Source organism: Drosophila arizonae, chromosome X (assembly GCF_054131065.1).
Source record: "Drosophila arizonae isolate 15081-1271.41 chromosome X, UAZ_ARI_1.0, whole genome shotgun sequence".
In the NCBI taxonomy this organism is placed as follows: domain Eukaryota; kingdom Metazoa; phylum Arthropoda; class Insecta; order Diptera; family Drosophilidae; genus Drosophila; species Drosophila arizonae.
This window is the reverse complement of record NC_142927.1, coordinates 11083948-11103850: the sequence shown is the minus strand read 5'-3', so window position 1 is coordinate 11103850 and position 19903 is coordinate 11083948. Positions and strand designations below refer to the sequence as shown.

Genomic DNA, 19903 nt, shown 5'->3' with positions numbered 1-19903 from the left:
AATAGTAGTAAATAATAGCGGCTACTACTTTTGCTTCTCCTATTTCTTTAATACTAAAGAAGAGATAGTAGTAGCATTTAGTACTATGTAGTAAAAGCGTAGCTGATAGTGATTAATAATAGTTAATAACAAATAGTAGTAGTTTATAGCAAATAGTAGTAGATACTGACATTTTGTAAAAGTATCCTGCGCGTAGTTGCAAATAGTACTAAATAGTTGCGCCTACTACTACTTCTACTACTCTCCTGCTTCTTATCAGCATGAAATCAAATAGTAGTAGCAAGTAATAATAGTAGCAGATGCCTACACTCAGCAACACTTGCAGCACTCTCCGACCTAACGGAACAATTCGGATCGAATGAGTCCAATCATTCAACGAGCATAGAACTGTGTTTATAGCAACGGCACGTAGCTGCAAAATCAATAAAACCAAATAGGCCATAATCTGTGCCATAATTTCTGCTATAATTATGGCAGGAGAATTCGCCCGACTAGAACCGGCCCCAATGCAAATTATAGAAATTTGCGCACATTACGGGAGAGCGGGAGAAACGAAAGGGAAAACGAAAGGGAAACCGAATATAGGAATATAAACAAAATATGATAATAATAATAATAATGACAATAATAATAATAGTAATAATAATGATAATGCCAATAATAATAGCAAGCGAGCCGAGGGGAAATCTGAAATTGAACGTAATCACAATCTTTTGGCACAGCCGCAAATTGTGCGGATCAGCTCCGGGCGATTGAGGGGGCGGGGCGTCAGCGGGGCAGGCGGCAGGTGGGACGGGAGTAAGGCGCCGTCAGTGTAGGCGTGCCACAAGGTGGGTGCAGCGATGCAGCAGTAGCGCAGCAAACTGTTGCAGCTGCAGCTTAAATTATATTAAGACATAAAAGCAGAGAGAGAGAGAGACAGCGAGAGACAGAGACAGATGGTGGGAGAGAGCGAGAGAGAGAGGGCGGGGTGAGGAAGAGCCAGCGACTGTGTTGCACTTGGCAGCGCTGCATGTTGCAAGTTGCATGTTGCCTTTGTGCAGCACACAACAAAATAGCAAATGGCAAACCAACAACAACAACAACAACAACAACAACAATGAGATGGGCACTGCCAGCGGCAAATGTTAAATTCCAGCAACAACAACTCAGGTAAATCTAGGCACCTTTATACATATACACATACATCCACGTCTACATCTACATCTACATATATAAAGCGCACAGGCGATATGCTAACATTATAATTTGCATATTTCGCCGCAGTGTTTTTGGCGACCCAACTCAGCGCTGATGGGTGGTCAAGCAGCAGCAGCAACAACAACAACAACAACAACCAGAACAACAACAATCAGGGAGTGGCCTTCATAGAAATGTTAACCTTTTGCAACAGCGCCGCAGCGTGAGTCTGTTTTAGTATATACTAAATATAGTATAGTACAGTATATATATTTAGTATATACTATATTTAGTATATACTATAATACTGTATGTAGAGTATATACATATGTATAAGATAAAAATACTATATAGTATATGCATGTATGTATACATAGTATGAACTAGGATAGTATTTGTATCTATAGTAAAAATTATATACAGATTCGTTTATGTATATAATAAAGTATATATAGACCATGTGTTTGATAGTATATATAGTATTCACCTAGATATATACTAACTGAAACACCTCAACATTCACCCTATCTAGATATATATAAATAGATACACATATATAAATACAGTATATACATTTAGTTCCAGATATATATACAAACATACACATATAGTAGTATAATATGCACATACATATGTAGTTCTAGGTCCGGTTCTATTACAGAACATCTATATATGTATATAACTATATCTATAGCACATATGAGACACATCTATTGTCATCTAATTATTTATAGATTTTCTTCCATATATGAATCTGAGTACAGTTCAAGAGCAAAACAAAGAAGACGAAATTCTATTCTATATTATACCAAACTTATGCTTCTTATATACACTTATCTTCAGCATGAAACAACAAATGAGAAGGGAGAGTAAGAAATTCACTTTAAAGATATTATAATATATTTTCAAATATATGTATGAAATATAACTACATATATACACACATCCATGCTATATATGAATGTTGAACGTTTTCTGAGAAGGAAATACTCTAATTTTTAAAAGTTCCTTTCCTTCTTTTATTTGGCATATTTTGATATGCTTCAATGGAAAGACAACCTCTTCATTTGGTTCAAGTTTTGTGGAGTCCATTAATACTATTTTCATGAACACAATTGTAATTAATGGTCTATAGAGCTGAATCTCATTTGATCCACTCAGAATATCAATTAAAGTGCAAATACTTTCAGTTAAAAATAGTTACAGTTGAATAAATATAAATATATCATTTAAGAGAAAGCCTTACATAAACTAAACATATTTAAAAGCAAAAAAGGCTTTTAAAAAATAATAATAAATAAATAAAATAAAAATATCTATAAATCAAAGCCAAAATAATTTATTTTTTTTTTATTATTTCAAATTAGTTTTTATTATTTTTGAACTATGTCAATTTAACAGAAAAAAATTCTGAAGCAAAAAAAAAAACAAAAAAAAAAAACAAAAGCTTTTTGCAGTTAACTTTTTCTGGCCTTTGATGCTGATTAATGGCCGAAATGGAGAAGTTTGGCAGGCAAAACGAGAAAAAGATGAAATAATATAAAATAAAATATGTATAAGAAACAGCAGCAAGAACAACAGCAACAACAATAACAACAACAACAACGAAAAGTGCAGAAAAAAGGCCAAACAAAAATATGGCATTTCTAATTTAACAACTGCGCTTCAAATAAAAATTGCGTTTTTTGCCGACTGCTGCTATTTAATTATTTTCTTAGAGCTCATTTCAGAGGCGGCGGCAGTGGCAGCGGCGACTGCGATTGCGACTGCGACGGCAACGGCGACAGAGTGCGGGCAGCAAACACACATCACATGTTGACCTTGATATTCGCATTCGCAGCGGAACCAACTTTGTGTGCAAGCGTCTGTGTGCCTATGTATGCGTGCGTGTCTGTCTCACTCTATGTGTGTGCGTGCGTGTGTGTGCCTGTGCGAAGCGGCGTGCAAAGCATTAAGCAAAAGCAGCGTCAGCGTCAGCGCACGCAACGCAGCAGCTGAGAGCTTTAACGCCGTTTGTCGTTAGTGTAGCGTGCGAAACGACAGCAGCAGCGCAGCCAGAGCGGCGGCAGCAGCGCGAAGGAGGAGATGGCAAAAGGCAAGGGCGCAGCGCGTTTGTAAAACTTGTGAGTGCGCGGGTGTGTGCGAGTGTATGTATATGTGTATGGTATGTGCATGAGTATGAGTGCGCCTGTCTTTGTCTATGTGCGCACAAAATGTGAATTGCAAAAACGCAGGAAAAAATAAATAAATAAAATTAAAAATTATCTCATCAAATGTGGCAAATGTTTATTTTAAGTATATTTATTCTATGTATGTGTGTGTGTGTATTTGTATATGGGATTTTGTTTTGGGTGCGTTAATTTCTGTATACTTTAGAGTTGATTATGGCCATTATGAATAAGTTAATTAGCCAAATGCAACCAAAGGCAGCCACAAATCATAAATAAATGAATTCCATTTGCGAGCCATCAAACACATCTTGGAACGCCTTCATTTCATGTTCGTCTCTCTCTCTCGCCCCCGCCCTCCCTCTATTCATCAACCGCTGCCGCTCTCGCTCTCGCTCACTCTTTTCTGTTGACTGATTGCACGAAGCCGGACGAGTTGCGCTAATGCGGCGATGACCTTGGAATTAGAGTCCAAGCAAAATTAGTGTGGCAAAAAAAAATATATATATATAAAGAGAGAAAAAAAAAGAACAGCAACAAATAAGAAGCGAGACCAGAGCTTAAGCCAAAACTCGGCAAAGTGAAAAAACACAGCTACAAAATCTATGTTTAAGAAAGAAGTCTCCAAAGAGCGAGTATACAAATTGTAGACGTGCATGTGTATGTGTGTGTGTATGATTTATGACACGAATATATGTAAATATATACAAACCAGAGTGTGCATACACAAACACACTCACATACATACATACATATGCATATAGTGCTTTTCGCATACTCTGGTGATCGATGCTTTTTGCACTTTATCGTTAAATGCAAACATACATACATACGTACAAATGTTTGTAAGTATGTTTGCATGTGTATCACTTCGTGTTTCAAGTTCGTTTTCAGCTGCCATTCCCATTCACATGTCGCACATGCACGCACACATACACACAAAAAAGCGTACGCATGGAATCAGCTGTTTTGCGCGTCGCACGCATTTTTGTCGTCTCACGCACATTTTTCGAGTTCCAGACACAGACGCGCCCCCAAAAATACAAGAAATTAAAGCAACAACAGCAAAACATGCGTAGAGGCAGCGACGCAATGTCTGAGATGACGTCACGTCAAACAAGTTCGTGTGAGAGTGCGCGTTCGCACGTTTTGCATGCCACAGACATAGAGAGAGGAGGAGAGAGAGTAAGAGAGACCGCACAGCAACAGTCAAACGGTTAACGCTGACGTCGGTATTGCTGTCGCGGTTGTCTGCCCACTTGTTGCCGACGAAATGACGCACAAAACGCATAAACCAAATGTATGTACACACATATACACACGCATACATGCACGTATGTATGCTTGTATGCTTTGCATTTAGTTGCTGCTATCGTGCGTGTGTTTGTGTGTGTATACGCTTTGTGTGATTGAACGAGTTTTATATTTATACAAACGCACACACACGCATCGACACATACGTATGCATATATGTATGCATGTATATGTTTGTGTGTGTGTGTATGTATGCATGCTTGTATGCATAAACAGCATTGACATTGAACTTGAACTTGAATATTGCGTTACGTTACGTTGCGTTGCGTTGCCTTGCCTTGCCTTGCCTTGCGTTGCGTTGCCTTACGCACCATTCGCTGCTTGTGGTTTTTGCCGTTGCTGTCGCGGCTGCTTATCAACTTGTGCCGTTATCTGATGATAAAACGCGTTGAGCGATAGGTGGAAAGAGAGAAAGGCTACATGCATTTGCGAATTGTGCGAGGAGTGCAGAGCACACGACTCTGAGCCTTTCGTCAAGGTCGCAATGCAAATTTATGCGCACATGCGAGAGATTTATTTATGCGACGCCTGCGCTGCATTGTTTACAATTCGTAATTAATTTATGGCTGCGGCCACAACTGCGGCTGCGGCTGCGGCAGCTGTGACAGCTAATTGCAGGTAGTCGACGCGAACGCCAGCGGCGCCACACAATAGCGTCTAAATAATATCCGCCCAATGGTCAGCAAACAGAACAGAGTGGAAAAAAAACTGAAATGAAAATAAACAGCGGAGACTTTGCCAATGCTAAATTGCTGCAGCAGAGCAGCAGGCAGCAGAGAAGCAGGCAGCGGGCAGCGGGCAGCTAGCAGCGCTGCACGCACAAAAGACGCGCCGGAAAGTCGCTCAAATCGCTCGACGTCTGTCTGTGCGCTTTGTCCGCTCTCCCATTGTCATTGTCTAACAACAATTGCGTGCTGTGTCTGTGGTCAGCAGCAGCGGCAGTAAAAGCTTTTGTGGTCATCCATTTGGTAGCCGGAAGCTCGCAAGACGGCCAGCGACGGCAACAGCAACGGCAACGGCGACGGCGACAGCGACGCGTCGCAGCAGCAGGACAAAACATTGGCAGTGAGACAATCGCAGCACTTGACCCGCCGAAATACCACACACACACACACACAAACATACACACACGCACGCACACGCACACAAATGTGTTTAGGGAGGCATCTTCAAGGTCAGCAACAGGCGATTATCCCACGCTAAGCAAAGGGACAGCAATAGCTCTTCCTCTTGTCGTTGTCCACCAAAGAATAATTGCAAAAAAAAAGACAGCAAAAGAAAAAAGAAAAAGAAATCAAAGCGAAAGCAAAAGCAAAAGCTCATGACTGGAGTGCGGTATGGGTGCGAGGGAGATGGCAAATGCTCAAGTCGTGCTGATATTGATTTGTGTTGTTGTTGCTGTTAACAATTTGTTGCAAATTGTAAAATGTTGCCAGCAACATAATTTAATTGACGCCGTCATGGGCACGGCTGCAACAGCAGCAGCAGCAACAACAACAACAACAACAACATGCGATCAAATCTCATGTAGTCGTTACATTTTGGGCAACGCGATTTGCAAGCGAAACCGGAAAGAGAACGTTTACCGTTACCGTTAACCGCTTGCATGCGAAGGAGTGCAAGCGCAGCCAAGCACCGTGGGCAGCGCAGCAAAGAAAATGAACAAAAAAAAAAAAGAAAAAACACAAAATTGGCCATGGCAGTGGGTAAATGAGAGCAAATGGGGGAAAAAATACAAATGCATACGGTTAAATACGATAGATATGGATATGGATGGTATATAGGAAAATATATAAAAATGAATGTATTCATTTATGTATGCATGTATGTCTGTATGTTTGTATATAGTATATATACATATATATATATATGGATGCATATTTATGCATGTATGTATGTATGTATATTTTATATGAAAGTTTTTTAGATATTCGACAAAGAGCTAGCTTGTTTTCGTCCCTGTTTCTATCTCTTTCTCTCCTTCTCTCTCTCTGTCTCTCTCTCTCTCTCTCCCTCTCTCTCTCTGTCACTCTTTCTCCCTTTTTCTCTCTCTGTCTCTCTGTCTCTCTGTCTTTCTCTCTCTCTGTCTCTTTCTCCCTCCCTCTCTCTATCTTTACTTCTCTTTCTCTATCATCTTCTTAAAACAGTCGATATCAAACGCTTGAAAATCGCATAGAGAGTCATTGAGTGGGCCATTCATACTGCATTCGAACCACTCTAAAACTGTGATATATTTGTATATCTCTATATGGATATATATGACTGTATGAATATTTTTTAATCTTCAAAAAATAACTACAAACACATTTTGCACAATGGAAAACAAAAAAAAAAGGGGGAAAAAAACAGAAATATTTAAGCTAGCGTTTTAAAACGCGCCAACGCATGCGCGCGTTTATTTTCAGTTCCTGTTGTTGACGTCACTTGTCAGCGACAACATGCACGCTGTTGCTGTGGTTGCTGCCTGTGATGTTGCTGTTGTTGCTGCTGCTGCTGTTGCCGGGCCACGCAGCTCGTGTCGCCGCTGACCTTCAGACTGGGTTTTTAATTTTGCTGCGCTGCCCGGCTGCGTTTTTGCCTCTATTGTTGCTGTTGTTGTTGCTGTTGTTGCTGTTGTTGTTGTTGTTGCTAGCTAGTTGCGATCATTGTTAGAATTATGCCCGGCTTGGCATGGAGACCCGGCTTCGTATGGCCGCTCACCAACTTTGCATCGCTTGTGCAACAATTACTAATTATATACTACACACACACACACACACACACACACACACACACACACACACACACATGCATATTAACTAATGCCAGCTGGCTGACTGGCGCTGCTTGCTTAAATGAGATACGGCTATCTCTCTATGCGCGTTTTGTATCGCAGTTTTTAACGCTCCCCTCGCTGAGTGCGTTTGCCGCTATATATGTGTGTGTGCACACACAATCATACTCACACACACACACATATTTATATATACATGTATAATTTTTTATATATATATATATATTTTTAGTTTTTATTGTGCTCAAATATAAAGAAAAGATATAAATCTGTTGAAAATGCGCATAATTATAGCAACAGCAGCAACAACAACAACAACAGCAACAACAACAACAACAACAGCAACAGCAACAACACCTGGCCGTAGACCTGAGCTTTCAGCCTCTACAATCGGTCGTGACAAGAAAAGTTGTTAATTTTAATTATACATTTTTTTCCTTCTCTACTTGAATTTTTTTTCTTTTTTGCAATTTTATTTTTGTTGCTTTAAACAATTTTTTTTGTTGCATTTGCTAGCAATTAAATAAAAAAAAAAGAAAAGAATTATAAATAATTTATATTTATATCATATACGTTTCTATACATATATATAAATATATATATATTTATAAGCAAGTCTCTGAAAATGTGGGAAATATGTAACGCCATAAACTCTAGAAACTCTAGCAACTCTCCAACCTTTAAGTCTCCAAACTGCGCGAACTCTACTCGACCCATAAGCTCTACAAACTCTACCAAATAATTAACTGTTCAAGTTCTATAAATTCATATAATGCTGTTGCTAGTCTACAAACTCTCCAAGCAAGTAACAAGTCTCCAAAATCTGCAGCTTTCTAGAGTTCTACAAGCACATTAAACTCTACAAATGCTACCAGCTCTGCAAACTCTCCAACTCTTAACAAACTCTCCAGCTCTTATCAAACTCTACTCACTCGGTTCTATATCTAACTCTACAAACTTTCCTAACTTTGCCAAGTCTCCAACATCGACCGACTCTACGCGCACGTTAAACTCTAGAAACTCTCCAGGGTATAACAAATTCAATGAACTCAGCTTGATATCTAACTCTACACACTTCACAATCTCTACAAACTTTATACCATTAGCTCTACCGCGTAATTTTTATTCATTTATATAGATTTATTTATCCATTAATATTATCATAATTTAAAAACGCATTCTTTTCAGCATTTCCGAAATCAAAAAATAAAACTTCAATTGAAACGATCAATAGGAAAAAATGTTAATTGACTTGCGGCCAAATGCCATAACGAGTCAAAACGCAAATAATTCAAAGCACAAAAAAAAATAAATAAAAAATAAAAAATAAAGAAAAAAAAAAATGCAACGAATTGCGAGTGTGTTGTAAATTAACAATTATTGGTTATTAACATGACAATTTTATACCATTTTAATGCATACTCCAGCGACAGCAACAACTGCAAACAGCAACAGCAACAGCAACAACAACAACAGCAACAGCAACAACAACAACAATGTGTCGGCAAGTCGCATTTGAAGGCATTTAATTGAATGCGTGAATTGCTTTTGTTGATTGCAGTCAGCCGTCATCGTTAGATTCCAGTTCTTGTTGCTGGTTGTTGTTGTTAGTTGCTTGTTGTAGTTGCTGTTGTTGCTGTTGTTGTTGCTAGCCGTAGGTTGCATAGTTGGCCGCGTGAAAACGTGACGTTTGAGCGCTGCACAGATTAACAGAGATTCGAATGTAAAGAAAACTCGCAACAACAACAGCAACAACAACTACAACAACTAGCAACAACAACAAGGCTGCGCACACAGCGAACGTTTTGAATATTTTTGTATAATTTTCCAATTTAAATTAACAGTGTTGTTGTTGTTGTTGCTGTTGTCGATTATTTTCCCAGGCCAAAAAAAAAAGCAAAAGCAAAAACACAAAAAAAAAGATTGCCGGCAGCAATATGCGTTATTTGTGTTGCTGTTGCTGTTGCTGTTGCCGTGGAATGCATTGATATGCAATTGTTGTTGTTGTTGCCGTTGTTTTTGTTGTTGTTGTTGCTTTTTGTTTTCCTGTTGTTTCTGCTGTGTTTTGCCATTGTTTTATTGTAATCGCTAGAAATTGTAAGCAATATTAAAGCCTGTTGCTATTGTTGCTGTTGTTGTTGCTGTTGTTGCTGCTGTCGCCGCTTGCGGTGCCTGGCATAATATGGTAATATAATCAATTGATTGCTAATTGATAATTATGGCACCGAGTTGAGTAATGCATCGGCTAATCAAATCGTGTAATCAACAAATTTTTTGCAGCCAGACGAAAGACTAACCGAAAATTGGAAACGAAACAACAGTTGTTGTCACTGTCCCATATTAACATATTTCATTATGGCAAGCAACGCTCATTGGGTTACTATAATAATTGTTAGCTATAAATTTCTAGGAGACTTTTTATCCACAAATTTCATCATAATTCTTTACATGAATCTGTTGCTAACAAACTCTTCACTTTGCCTGGTCAATTGACCGAAGAGACTTTTCTTTTTCTTCTAATGACATTAAGGTTAGGCATCGATAACATTTTAGCCAAACATCGATAGTTAACTGTAGTGGTATACCCTCTAAATCCTATTGGTCTGCGATAATGAGAGCTTTGCTGTTGTCAATCATATACCTAAGCTTTAGGCCTATCAATATCTAACTCATTTGCATTTGCATGCTTTATTGTTCGATATCCTATCGATAACATCGCTATATAACCATATTTCTATTGGGAATTACCTAGCAATTAGTTTAGTTTGGAATTTGAACCTTTAGCTTTAGCCACATCAATTGCATTTGCATGCCTTGCTGTTCGATAAGTTATCGATAACATTATAACTGAACATTGCTGGTTAACTATAGTGCTATACCCTCTAAATCATATTGGTCTGGTATACCATCCCATGGGCTATCAGCCTTAGCAACATTATCGTGGCGCAATGCACTCCTTGCTGTTAGATATGTTATCGATAACATTATAACTGAACATTGCTGGTTAACTATAGTGCTATACCCTTTATATCCTATTGACCCTATATACAATCTCATGGGCTGTCAATCAGCCTTAGCAACATTATCGTAGCACAATGCACTTTTTGCTGTTCGATATGTTATCGACTATGACACACATCGATATTGTATGCAGGCGCTTGCTAACAACACTCTTGTTAGTGAGTCACCTCGCCTCGTTGGCTTGGCCTGCGTTGCAGGCTGTCGCTCGTTGACCATTTATCATTTATCAAATTATAACAGATCTATATACTCTATGTATATCTATCTGCATTGCCTTTGGCCTGTCCGGCTGCATTAGCGATGGCAAATGCTGTATGCGGCGCATGCGCAACTTTCGCATATTGCGCATACGCAACGTGACCGCCCACATAACTGTATTTGGTTGTTGTTGTTGTTGCTCCACATTATCACGTTGCTTGATAATTATAATGAGCATGTTGCCTTTCGATTGTTGTTGTTGTTGCGGTTGCAATTTGTTCGACTTGTTAACATCCAAATTGCAATTAACTGCATTTTGTGTTTGTTGTTGTTGTTGTTGTGGTTGCTCTTGCTGTTGTTGTTGCTGTTGCTGTTGTTGTTACCTTCTTTGCTTGTAAATTCATATTTTGTGTGGTTGAACCATATTTTCGCTTTATAATTATGCAAATGAGTTTTAGGGTGCGGTTGCTGCCGGCCAAACTATGTTGCTTAAATGAGTTCGGATCGTGAACTATTCGAGTCTAATTGGAGAGTTGGTAAAACGTTAATTTGTAGTGGAAGTGGATAACAACAAGCCGATAAATGCATAAACGATATCTTGATCTAAATATACATATATGTATATGCATAATCTGATAATTATTCGTGTTTATGCTGTGGGATGAGAATTTATGAACAGCTGCTCAAAGTAGAATTTTATAGGTATGATGGAGATACAGTTGATATAGCCCTAACAGAAGTAGTGGCACTAGCACTAGGAGTAGCCTTAGCAATATCGTTTTCATTCTTATTGACATTTTCACTGTCATTGATCTTAGCATTAGCATTGGCATTAGAAGTAGCCTTAGCAATATCTCCATCATTCTTATTGTCATTCATTGTCATTATCATTAGCATTGTCAACGTTATTAGTATTAGCATTGAAAGTGCTTTTAGCATATATCTTCACCATTATCATTATCATTAGCATTATCATTGACATTGGCATTAGCATTAGCATTACCATTGGCCATATCTTCATCATTCTCATTAACATTCTCGCTGTCATTACCACTAGCGTTATCATTGACATTAGCATTAGCATTAGAAGTACCTTTAGCAACTCTTCCCTCACTCTCAGTAACATTCTCGTTGCCAATATCATTAGCATTGTCATGGACATTGACATTAGAAGTACCTTTATTTTATTATTTAACTTTATCTTTCTCATTGTCATTATTATTATCATTAATATTAGTATTAACATTAGCATTAACATTAACATTAGCCGTACCTTAGCAACATCTTCATTATTCTCTTTAACATACTCATTCAAGGATTCCAAATGGCATTCTCTTTGTCATTATCATTAGCATTCTTATTAATATTACTATTAGCATTATTTTTAGAAGTAGCTTCAGCAATATCTTCAACATTCTCATCAACCTACTCATTCATTCATTTTAATTGACATTCGCATTATCATTAGCATTATCATTGACATTAGCAGTACCTTATTATATTATATAACAACCTTATTACCATCAATATAATTCCGATTGGAATGCAACTTCCCACTTAGCCTTGACTCAGTTCCAAGCAATTCGCAACGATATCCCCATTGAGTGGTTTCTCACTTATCTTTATCTGGCTTACATTTAAATCTCGTTTGCATGCCAAGTGGCATTGCATTTGTGTGTTGGAATTCGCTGGCTGTGGGCCATATCCTTGTCCTTTGCTCTCTGCCTGCGAGTGCGAGACTTTGCATGCACTTAATGGCAGCAATTGCTCAACTGTGGCAACCCTGCACAGCCCCGCCCCCCGCCCTAGTTGCCGCCGCTGCTGCTGCTTATCAATGACAAGCAACAATTAGCGCTGCCAGCAGCAGCAACAACAACTGAATGCAAAATATGCGTTATTTCTATTATTGTTAATATTACTGTTATTATTTTTTAATCTTTTCATATTCCTTCCATTTTTTGTTTTTTTTTTTTTTTTTTTTTTTTTGCTATTTTTGCGATATGAAAATTGTTGCATTTTTTTGACATTTTACTTGATTTCTGCCAGGCAGGCAATTTGTTTTATTGTAGCTGCAATTGTTGATAGTTGTTGCTGTTGTTGTCCGACATATGTTGCAAGTTGTTGCAGCTGCCAATAGAGGCGGCCACACCATGTTGCTGCTGCTGCTGTTGCTGCTGCTGCTGCTGTTGTTGTTGCTGTTGCTGGCGGCTTGTCAAAAAAAAGTGTTGGCAAGACTTACGAGCTGCTGTTGTTGCCGTTAAGTGTTTGCATATGCATTTTGACAACGCCAACAACGGCAACAACAATGCACAATGAATGTGTGGCATGTTGTTGAGCATGCTTCATGCCAGCCACGTCCCGAAACGGCGCGCCATCGAACGCCCATTCGAGCAATTCCATTTGTATGCCGCTCCGCCCACCGCCCCTCCCGCAGCCACACTGAGCCAATGCAAATTGACTTGGCCAGCAGCAGGAGCAGCAGGATTAGCCCAACTCAATCAGCTCTTAGAGAGCCAACAAATCAGCCTAAGACAACAAGCAGCTACCCTCACCCACCCTCACCCATCTCGCCCACAATTCGCACAAAAACAAAACGAAAGAAATGTGGCAAATATTTGCAACAGTTTTTGCTCTCTCCCCGATTTCTTTTTTTAACCCAAAGTCATCGAAAGTCATTTGCCAACAATTGTGACGAGCCGCAGCAACAGCAACAGCAACTGCACCACTGAGCGCACCACCAGCTCGCTTCAGTGGTCACTGACTCTCAATTTAGTGGAAGCCCAACCACACCCACCGCCAGCCAGCCAACCGCCCCCGCAGGGCACAGCGCACAGTTTGCCAACGACATTTGTTACACTTTGTTTGCCTTTGGGCAACACATCCGCTGCGAATATGGCAATGAAAGGACAAGAAAAAACCTGACAATGGAGGTGGACTAGCAAATCGCATCAAATATCAACCGAGCATACGTTAAATGCCTCAAATTGAGTTAAAGTGCTGCTGCCGTTTGGCATTGAGACCGAACGACGGAGCGACCCAACGGCCACAGCCGCAGCCTCTAAAATGTTGCGGGTGTCAAGCCGAAGAACGTAGAGCCGCGCTGGCTGGAGGCGGCGCAGAGGGGGGGGATTGAGCCTGGGCAAGGGATTACAAAAGCCTGCGGCTGTGCGGCCAGCAAAAACTACAGAGCACACACGAAAACACACACACACGCACGCACCCACATGACTAGGCATGCATGTGCATAGAAATATAAGGTAACACGACAATGCGAGGGCAATTCAAGCAGTAGAAGAAGCAGAAACATTAGATGAATTTAGAAGAATTATGAGTCTATTATATTTATAAAAATCCATAGAGAACAGGAAATATTAGAATATAGAAAAAACAAATGCAGTAGAATCCCGTTAACTCGAAATAGCAAGGGGATCCGTTTTTTTCGATATACACAGAAATGCACATTATCGATAATTATTAAGCACACATTTTTCAAGGGTAAAGCATTTCTTTCGATTTATCGCGATTTTCGATTTAGCGGAATACAAATTATCGATACTCGATTGTATTATAATGAACTTGCCCACAATTGTTATCGATAACTATGTATCGACCTAAAAAAAACTTTATAAATGAATTTTCATTCATTTTAATAGTAAATGCCTATGATTGAATATCGTTTTAAATTTGCTTTCATTTCTTTTTCGCTCTCTTGGCAGCTGAGTTGACAAACTTAGTTTTTTTAAACTTTAATGAACTTGTGTTCATTAAGATCAGATCAAATTCAGGAAAATTCAAATGCCTTAAATAGATATTCAGATTAACAATAACAATCAAAGTCAAATTAAAATAATTTGTAAAAAATTTCACATAGTTAAAGAGAGAAAGATACAGATACAGAACAGATACATAGATAGATAGATAGATAGATAGATAGACATAATGTATAAATAGATGCAAAGATGTACATAGATTATATGATATATACATATATACGATAATATACAAAAATTATTAAATATTACATGAAAATATTGGGAAATATTAAACAATAAATATTAAAAAAAAAAAAAAAAATGATGAAAAATAAAAGCACAAAAAATTGATTAAATTAAATGAATAATATAGAATTTAATAAAAGTATATTATATGATATATACATACATATAATACCCATACAATATGATAAAATATACAGTAAAGTATTAGCAAATACTAAATATTAAAAATATAAAAATAAAAGCACAAAAAATGAAAACAAAAAAATAAAATAAAACAAAATAAATAATATTAGAGTTTAATAGATTTATACTATATGATATATACATACATATAATACCCATAAAAGATGATAAAATTTATAGGAAAGTATTAGGAAATAATAATATTAAAAATTAAAAAAATATATATAAGAAATAATAGCACAAAAAATGAAAAAAAAAAATAGATAAATAATATTAGAATTTAATAGATATATAACAAATAAAATATAAATATGAAAGCATATACTAAACAAGTGGGTAGACCTAAGCCAGTCAATCTGTCAATCAATCAATCAATCAGATAAGTAAGAGTGCTCGAGTTGAGACTGCTCTGAAGCCTTGAAAGAATTGATATTTATCATTCTACGCTGCTACACACACACACACACACATTCCATAGAAAACTATTTGTTGAATAACTTTTCCGGTAGATGAAATATCTAGAATAAACTTTCAGAAGAAGAGAAGAATAACATTTGCAGCCATGTTTTATAATCTCCAATATTCTAATAATTTTAGGTTATATCAAATACACATGAATCGATGTCAGCCGTATCTCTCGTTTGTTCATTCGCTTGATTGTTTGGCACTCGGCCAACGTTTGGGGCTAACTCCAGAGTTGACCCAACGTTTGCATAGCAGTTGAGGTCTGCGTGTTTAGTACATTTGGCGCAGGACTGCGGCGTCCTGTTGTCAGCTAGTGCGACTCCTGCTGCGTGTCCTGTTGCTGTTGCTGTTGATGTTGCTGCTGTTGTCGGCTATCCTTTGCATGGAGGACTCGGGGTTTTTGCTGCCGCACGCTTTGGCTTTACTTTTTTTCATCATTCTAGTTTTTTTTTATTTACTGTTTTATTTTGTTTTTTTTTTTTTTTTTTTAGTTTTGCCCATTGACTTTGGCATGTCCTGGCTAAATGTCCTGGCTAGTCGGTTTGTGGGCAGGGCTGAGCAGGAGTCGGGAGCCGAGAGCCGGGGCCGGGCTCTGGGCTCTGGGCTGCTGTCATCATTGGCTCGTTCATCGACACTTTGCTTTTTAATCAATTTAGCAATTTTTTGTCGCTTTTTGGACGGCTGTGAAGGCGCCTGCAGCGTCACAACTCAGCTCGTTATCAACAGCAACAACAACAACAAGGATTGAGTGCAAGGATATGCAAAAGTAATTGACAGCTGGCTTCCGCTTTGGCTTTGGCTTTCGCTCGGACTTCTTTTGCTTCAAGTTTGAGTTGCTTTAGCAATTCAATTCCTTGCTTTATTAGCTTTTAGATATGTTGACATTTGTCCAAGTCTCTATCTCAATATGTGTGCACATGTATGTGTGTGTGTGTGTGTGTACATTTGCTAATTAGTTTGCCAAAGCGCTAACAACAACAGCAACACTTGCATGTGCCAAGGATTTTGCATTCATCGTCCTCGCTCAGTTCCAATTTCATTTACCCCGTTTTCATACTCATTCAACAAAGTGAAATGGGTATATTGGTTCGTCATTTACTATGAATGCAAGCTATTTCAGCACTAATGAAGCTAGAGACTTGAAATTTGTTTATATATGTTTATAATCTCGAATAATAAGACTTCAAGCTGCTCTCGATCCGCCTACTAGGGGCGTGGCAAATCGGAAATTTTCCAGTATAACTGAAACCTTGGCAGTTGAGGTGCTAGAGAGTTGAAATTTGGAATTTATACTCATGCTGGCATTACAACTTCAATGAGATATAGCGCCCATTGGGGGGCGTGGCATATTGGATGAAACTGTATTCCTTACAGCTTAGGAGCTAGAGTATTCTGCCGTCCATAACGTCCTACCGCAACGTTCTCACTTCATTCTCTGCATTTTTTTCTCATTTTCTTTTGACTTCTTCTTCTTCTGCTTCAGCTACTCTTGTAATTTCGTCCGCCCGAAATTCAGTCTAAAAAGGAAATGAATTCATCAGCTCCGTTAGCCCAATGTTGTTTTTGTCCATGCGACTAATGAAGTTGACTCGACGACGACAGCCAGAAAAAGAAATGAAAATCGCTCGAGTTATTGAAAAGGAGTTGGGGCATTTGTCCACAAAAGTCCTGAGCTTGAGATACGATTCGAGAGCAGAAAGCAGCTGGGGCTGGCCCCCACATGTCCGGTGCCCCAACCTCGGCCCAAAGGCATTGCCCATAACAATTATGTACTTAGCCAGCGCAGACTATTTGGCTAAAGCACATGCAAACAGCTCCAAAGGCACACACAAATCTGTTCAATTCCTAATGAAATGTTTTAGCTCAGATAGATCTAGTTGGATAAGAGCAGGGAAGGGGCGTGGCTTGGCTGCCCTGTGAATGTCTAGCATTTCAGCTTCAATTTGCATTTGCCTGAGAGTCCAGAATCCTTTAAATTTTGATTTGAGCTAACTTTGGAGCAGGAATAATGGAAATTATGTAAAAAATTTAATTTAAATGCATTTACAATTAATTAAATTAAATTGATTTAAACAAAACTTTAAAATTTTTAAAATATTTCTTGTTGTTAAATTTTTTAAATTTCATATTACAAAAATAAAAAGAAATAAATGTTGTTAAAATAGAGATTGTTTAAATTAAAAAATAAATATATAGATTAAAAAGAATTAGAATAAAAAAAAAAAAACTAATACAATTAAAATTGTTTGCATTTGAAAATTTTCAAAAATGGATAAATATCTAGATTAAAAAAAATTGAAATAGAAAATAATACAATTATTATAAAATTTGCATTTAAGATTTTCAAAAATGTATCCAAAAAAATATAATAAAAATTTTGAAGATTAAATTTTTTTTAAATTAAATTTTTAATGTTTGTTTAAATTAAAAATATAATAAAACCTTTTTAAAAAAGACAAAAAAAAAATCATAAATTTGTTTGTCTTAGCTTTAGACAAAAGTCATTAAAATTAAATAAATTGTTTTGAGCATTGAAATTTTACAATTAAATTTAAAAATAAAACTTTTTAATTTGAATATACATATATTCTTATTTTTCATTTTATTTATTTTCCTAAGTTATTCTGATTTTCAAAAATAAGGCCAAAAGCAATATTGCCAAATAGAGCCAAGCTTCCTCATTGGATATCGAATAAAATAATCGAGTGAAATCTTGCAATGAAACGTATTTTTTGTTTTATCAACTTTAATAAATTTTCATAATAAAATCCAGTCTCAAATTATAGCTTCAATTTCTGATATCGTAGATGTTACGACTAAAATATCTCTATGCATTCGATACCTCCGAGCGGACTTAGTGCATGCAATGCAAAGTTGAATGCGTCGCACTCAGCTAGAAAATGCAACAAATTCGTTTTGTGTCGCCAAGCGATCAGCAATTGTTGCTGTTGTTGTTGCTGTGGCTGACAGCGCCTAAGCGTGGCCTAATGAGCAACTTTGGCTGTCGCGCGCTTGGCCAAGATGGAAGCGGCCTGGTCAAGTGTGGCTTGTCTGGCAATCACTGGCCATATCAGTGTCAAGTGTTGTTGTTGTTGCTGTTGTTGCTGCTGGTATAATAAACGCATTATAATTGAACAATTTACCAGTTTTTCTATGCATTGACTAGAAATTACATACAAAATAACTTTATCAGCTCAAACATCAAAAGGTAGGAGCAGCAGCAGCAGCAGCAGCAGCAGCAGCCGCAGCTTGGCTACAGGTTGCTGTTGCTTGTTGCTGCTGTTGCTGTTGCTGCTGTTGCTGCTGTTGCTGCTGCGGCAGTAGTAGCAACGCAGTTAAATATTTTCCGCTTAATTTAACAGGAATTTCAATTGACAGACGTGCGCAAAGCGTTGCGGTTGCAGTTGTTGTTGTTGCTGTAGTTGTTGCTGTTGCTGTTGCTGCTGCACGGCAACGCATGATTTATGCACTCACTCACACACACACACACACACAAACACACTCATATACGCCAATGACGACAGCCACGTGGCGGGGCGCAGTCAATTTCTATTAGGCGCTGACCTTGTCAACATTGTTGCCAGCAACAAACGAGCAGCACCAGCAACATGCAGCGACGCCGACAGCGACGCCGACAGCAGCGGCGTCTCGTTTAGTGCTCTGCGCGCGCTAAGTTGACAATTTACTGACAAATGTGTAAATTGCATTTGATCGTGTTGCTGCTGCTGCTGTTGTTGTTGCTGCTGTTGTTGTTGTTTGTATTGCTGCTTCGTTAATTTATGCGACTGGCATTTTGAGAGGCCTACAGAAAGACCAGCAACAACAGCTGGCAGCGACTGCGACGCCAGCGCTGGCAGCGACCTTGATCGCAGCATGGCGACAGCTTCCGCATTTTACAGTTCCCAATTGCAGTTGCAGTTGCAGTTGCAATTGCAATTGCACTGCCCACTTGGCAATCGCAGCAAGCATATGGTAATGTGGAACAAGCAAATACATCGATATATGTATGTATATATGTAGATGTGTATGTATGTCTACATATATCCTATTCAGGTAGGTTAAGCATACGTTATCATATCTTTTATTCTGTCGTATATTCCATCTCATATGCTGTCTCTTGAGCTCAATATAATGTCAAAGTTTTCAAAGATATTGAAACACTTGTTTATCGATACTTACATTGTTGTCGATTAATTACATAAAATATTGAAACATTTGCATAATATAATTTTAACTAATACACATAATATCGTAAATAGTCGATAGTATCGTTTTAACCCGATATTATCGATTGATTGTTTACGATATTAAATATCGATATTATATTTTTATATTATATTATTTTTTATATTTTATATTTAAACAACATGTATCGTTTATCGACAATTTACGATATTATTGATCGATTCCCTAAGGCATTTCAACATTAATGTATCGTTTATCGAAGATATACGATATTATCTATCAATATTATAAAATATATCAACATTTGTTAAACGTTTGTAGACTATTTACGACATATTTGTTTATCGATTGTCGATAAACGATCACATGAATATTTGCATCGATATGAGTAACAGTTTTCAATTGAAATCAAATCAACC

At 37.8% G+C, this 19903-nt stretch overlaps 1 protein-coding gene across 23 annotated transcripts in view; it reads right to left on the bottom strand.

The window, feature by feature from the left end:
• The window catches only part of mamo (maternal gene required for meiosis), a 198562-nt gene that overhangs the window by 55898 nt on the left and 122761 nt on the right, over positions 1-19903 (bottom strand). The gene's annotated exons all lie outside the window — the stretch shown is intronic.